The 4,973-nt window shown below is 41.2% G+C and overlaps 1 non-coding gene across 1 annotated transcript; it reads right to left on the bottom strand.

Moving 5' to 3' along the window:
• Nucleotides 3,630-3,702, bottom strand: TRNAK-CUU. The gene has a single exon. It is a non-coding gene; the product is annotated as a tRNA-Lys (tRNA).

Raw genomic sequence — 4,973 nt, 5'->3', positions numbered from 1 at the left:
AATTCTAATTATTGCAATAATGACATTTCACAACTTTCAATATTTTGTTTTCATTTTCATTCAGACTATAATGTTTTATAATTTTCCTTTTGATTCTTTCTTTGATCTGAAGGTTAATAATGAGTCTGTTATTTAATACCTAGATACATGGGGAATTTTCAAACATCTTTTGGATATTGATTTCTAATTTCATTTCATTCAGAAAGCATACATTATATGTCTTTAATGCTTTTCTTGCTGACATTTACTGTGTGGTTCAGAACATAGTCTATATGGTAAAAGTTCCATGTGCCCTCAAAAAGAATGTGTGTCCTGCTATTGCTTATAAATATGTTAGTGATATATTAGGGAAACAGCAGTGAATGGAACAGTCAGCATCCATTTTCTCATGTACCTTCTGTTCTGGTTGAGGGAATCAGATTATAAACATAGCAGATAACCACAATGCTCCACAATGAACACCAGCTCTTTCTACTTTCTTCCCCCATTTTATCTGTAATCATTATCAGCATCTTATGTATTTTTTCCAGCCACATTCATTCACATGGATAGTTAGAGTTGTATTTAACTACCCTTCAATTTTGCCAAATGAGTACATGAAGCAAGAAAAGTGGGGAAGTTGAGGGTGTAGCCAAGTTCTTGATTTCCGTGATTGACCAGAGAACTACGCAGGAAAAAGAGAGGTTAGACACAAGAGAAGTGAGGAACATGAGTTGTAGAATTCATGGGTAATGGGGAAGATTACTGGAATTGGAGAACTGGAGGAAGTAAGCTGGAATTTTTGAAGTGGTGATCAGAGAATGGTTTGCTTGAAGCTGAGATGAGAGAGGAGTTGCAACTATTGGGAATAGTAAGATGTGGCTAAGAAAATGCGGCTCTTCAAAAGTTTCACAGAGTACGGAAGGAGCTATGAAGCAAACTCATCTCATCTTCTTTCCCCTTTATCATGCATATGCCTCGCTACCCATTTTCTTCACAGCCTCACCCATTACTCCTCACTTCATACTGTTTTCGTTTGCAGGCTGTGCAAACAAAATGCCACAGGCTAGATGGCTTGACCAACTGAAATTAATTTTCTCATAATTCTAGAGGCTCAAACAACAGATATTTATTTTCCCTGAGTCCTGGAGGCTGGAAATCCAAGATCAAGGTGTGGGCAGGGCTGGTTTCTCCTGAGATCTCTCTCCTTGGTGTGCAAAGGGTCATCTTCTCCCTGTCTCCTCACTTGGCCTCTCCTCTGTATACACATCCCTGGTACCTCTGTGTGTGTCCAACTGTCTTCTTATAAGAAAACCAGTCAGATCAGCTTAGGGTTCACGCTAAGGCCCTAATACCGCCTATTTAAAGGTCTCAATCTCCAGATTTAAAGATCACAATCTCTACAACATGACTCCAAATAGAGTCACATTCTGAGGTTCTGGGGTTAGGGTTTCAACATCTGAATTTGTGGGGAAACAGCTCAGCTTCTAATATGTCATGATCACCACATTCAGCAAAGTATAGAAGAAGCATTTAGTCTGTACAATGCCTTCTTCATGAAGTTTGATGAGAATTAAAACGAGGTGATAGCATAGCGTCTGACGTTTAATTCTTCATTTTTGTTTGGCTAAGCTCTGCAAATAGTTAAAGAGCACATTCACATGCTGGACCTGACCCAGGCTTGGTAGACACAAAGAAGAAAAGATCTATTCCTGTTCCAGAAAGGCCACAACCGTGACAAAGTAGGAAATCCTGCTGTTTGTGACAACTTGGATGAACCTGGAAGGCATTACATGAACTGAAATATCAGACAGACAAATATTGTATGATAAAAACGTCATACTCTGGGAGACAGAGCAGAGTGGTTGGTTGCCAGGGGCTGAGGAGTAGGCAAAAAGTGATATTGGTTAAAAGGTACAAAATTTCAGGTGTAAGATGAATAAGTTCTGAGGATCTAATGTACAGTTAGCATGGTGGTTATCGCTAATGATACTGTATCATATACTCTGGATGTTCTCACCACAAAAAAAGAAGTGGCAGTGTGATAGGCTGGAGGTGTTATCCAATGCTATGATGGTAACCATTTTACAAGATGTAAATGGATTAAATCCCTAAACTTGCTCAATGGTATATGTCGATTATATCTCAATAAAGCTGGAAAAATAATGTTTTTGGAAAAAGAAATTTCACAGTCATAGTCTAATTGGAGTTGGGGTATTGAATGTAGGGACAAAACCAGAGATAATTTCAATATTACAATGAGCAAGTAGTCCATTAATAGTATTTGGTCACACCTGGTACAGTGTGTAAGGTACAATGATACTACATGGCAAAAGATGAAATTCTACCAGAATCAAAGTCTCTTCAGGGAAGAATTCCACACTTGTTCCTTCACTCCCAAAAGACATGGCCCATTTGAGATATGTGTTACACTGAAAAGTTCCTTCTTCTCATGAAAAATCACATACACAGATGTGCCCAAACCTGACATTGCAAGGATGACATTACAGTGTCATCCATTATCTAGTTTTAATTCAATGAAACCAAAGAGAACAAAGAGGTTATTTGCTTCCTCTGAGCATAAATTATGAAACTATGCTTTTTTCTATATATAGTTGACTCTTGAACAATATGGATTTGAACTGCTGGGGTCCACTTAAACACAGATTTTTTTTCAGCAAATATATTGGAAAAACTTTTGGAGATTCATAACAATTCTAAAGAAATCTCGCAAACCATGTAGCCCAGAAATATCTAAAAATTTAAAGATAAAGCATGTCATGAATGTATAATATAGATGCAGATACTAGTCTGTTCTTACATAGGCATAAAATGAGTGATGTTTAATATGAAATTAAATATGTGTTAGCTTTCTTACTTTTTCTAACTTTGTCTCAAAGAATTGCAGTCCCTTACTGGCTTCCTTCACTCCATGCAGCTCTCATCATCATCTTGCTGTGAATACCTCCCCCTCCCCCCACCCACCTCTTTACACTCTCATTCTCGCTTTGGCAGCTTGACTCCCCCAGGTGAGATTTTACCAGGTACGCCAAGCTGGCCACCTTCTTTGGAAGATGTCAGACTGAGCAGTCTGACTGTTGAACTCTGTCCCTTCTCTCCACCACACCATCTGTCCAGGGTGCATTTTCCCTGCTGGGTAGGGGCATAGCAGATGCTAACCAAACATTGCCCCAGATGAGCTCTACCCAGGGAGGAGATGCTTTTTATAGGGACCTCTGACTTGCAAAAATTATCTGGAAGCCCTTCTAATTTGGCTTTGTTGAAGGTGACTGATGTATACATGTATTGTCCTTCATAGGGGGATTGATTGCTGCCCTCCTGTGACATGGTGATTTGCCATAAGAAGCATGCATTTATTCTTCATCACTGTTTCTGCTACAAAGCTTCTAAAACACTTGGAATTTCCAAAATGGTGAGAGCATGAAGGTGTCTGAAAGTGAAAGTCACGTCCAACTTTTTGTGACCTCATGAACTATACAGTCCATGGAATTCTCTAGGCCAGAATACTGGAGTAGGTAGCCTTTCCCTTCTCCAGGGGATCTTCCCAACCCAGGGATAGAACCCAGGTCTTCCACATTGTAGGGGGATTCTTTACCAGCTGAGTCAGAAGGGAAGCCCAATGCTAACTGTGCCCAATGTGAGGCTCGAACCCACAACCCTGGGATTAAGAGTCCCATGCTCTACTGACTGAGCTAGCTGGTCAAAAGTGTCTATTGTTGTGTTAATTAGGTGGCTTTTGGACTCCACCTGGGGATGAGGGCTGGTTGCCAGAGGTCCAAACCAGGTGATTAGAGGGTTGAATATTTTAGTCCAATCCCCTGACTTCCTAGGGATTGGAGACTGCTGGTGATAAGTCAATCACCAATGACTGAAGATTTAATAAATCATCTCTAAGTAATGAAGTCGCTATAAAACCTCAAAATAGTGGAGTACAGAGAACTTCCAGGTTGGTGAACACATGAAAATTTGGGAAGAGTGACATCCTGGAGGGGGCATAGAAACTCTGTCCTTTCCCCCTCACTTTGCCCTATGTATCTCTCCTATCTGACTATGTATGAGTTGTAATAAATTGGTCATCTAGTATGAGATGCTTCTTGGATCTCTGTGAGCCAGTCTAGCAAATTAATGAAACCTAATGAAGGGTCCTGGGAAACTTTCATCTAAACAAGCTTGTCAGAATCACAGGTGACAACCTGAACTTGAGACTGGAAATGGAAGGAAGTGAGGGGCAGTCTAGTCAGACTAAGCCCTTAACCTGTGGAATCTGAAGCTGCCTCCAGGTCCAGTGTCAGGCTCAGTTCATTGAATTATAGGACCTCCAGCTGGTTTCACAGAATTTCTTGGTATGGAGAAAACCCTACATGTCAGAATTGGTGTCAGAATCATTACCAGCCTAGGAAGCTGGCACCTCCCTGTCGCTCATTTCCCTAAGATAGGACAGTGATGACGGAGAGAACTGTGGAGCAGGGCTGAAGGAGGCAGGAACAGGAGTGTCCGTCCCTCTACTAGTCCTGTCTTTTTCAGACTGTTGGGTAAATAAACCTTTTGGTTTCATCTCAGGCACCTTCATTCATCCCAAGCCTCCCACAGACAAAGGTGGTTCCTGACACAGCAGCTCAGAATCTAGCCTGGAAACACTGGCTGGACCATCCTTGTGTGGAATCTGAGTCCTTCCCTGAGAATGGCATTGGCACAGGGTGTTTCTAAAAAAAATACTTTGTGTGAAGGGCAGTTGATTCAGTGTGGAGTTTGTACTAGCAACTGAGCTCCTCTCCATACAACAAGGTGGTCACTATGTGTTCTAATTCCACATCCATCAAATACTCCTCACTAATGTCAACGTATAACCCCATGGCTCTTAATCTCCGTGTGGCTGCTTCCATTCCACAGGATGCTGTGAATCTTGACAAAGGTGTCAGTTCAGTTCAGTTCAGTCACTCAGTCGTGTCCAACTCTTTGCAACCCCATGGACT

The sequence above is a fragment of the Capra hircus genome, chromosome 4 (assembly GCF_001704415.2).
Source record: "Capra hircus breed San Clemente chromosome 4, ASM170441v1, whole genome shotgun sequence".
NCBI lineage: Eukaryota > Metazoa > Chordata > Mammalia > Artiodactyla > Bovidae > Capra > Capra hircus.
Note: the sequence above shows the minus strand (reverse complement) of the source record. Positions and strands in the feature narration are given on the sequence as shown.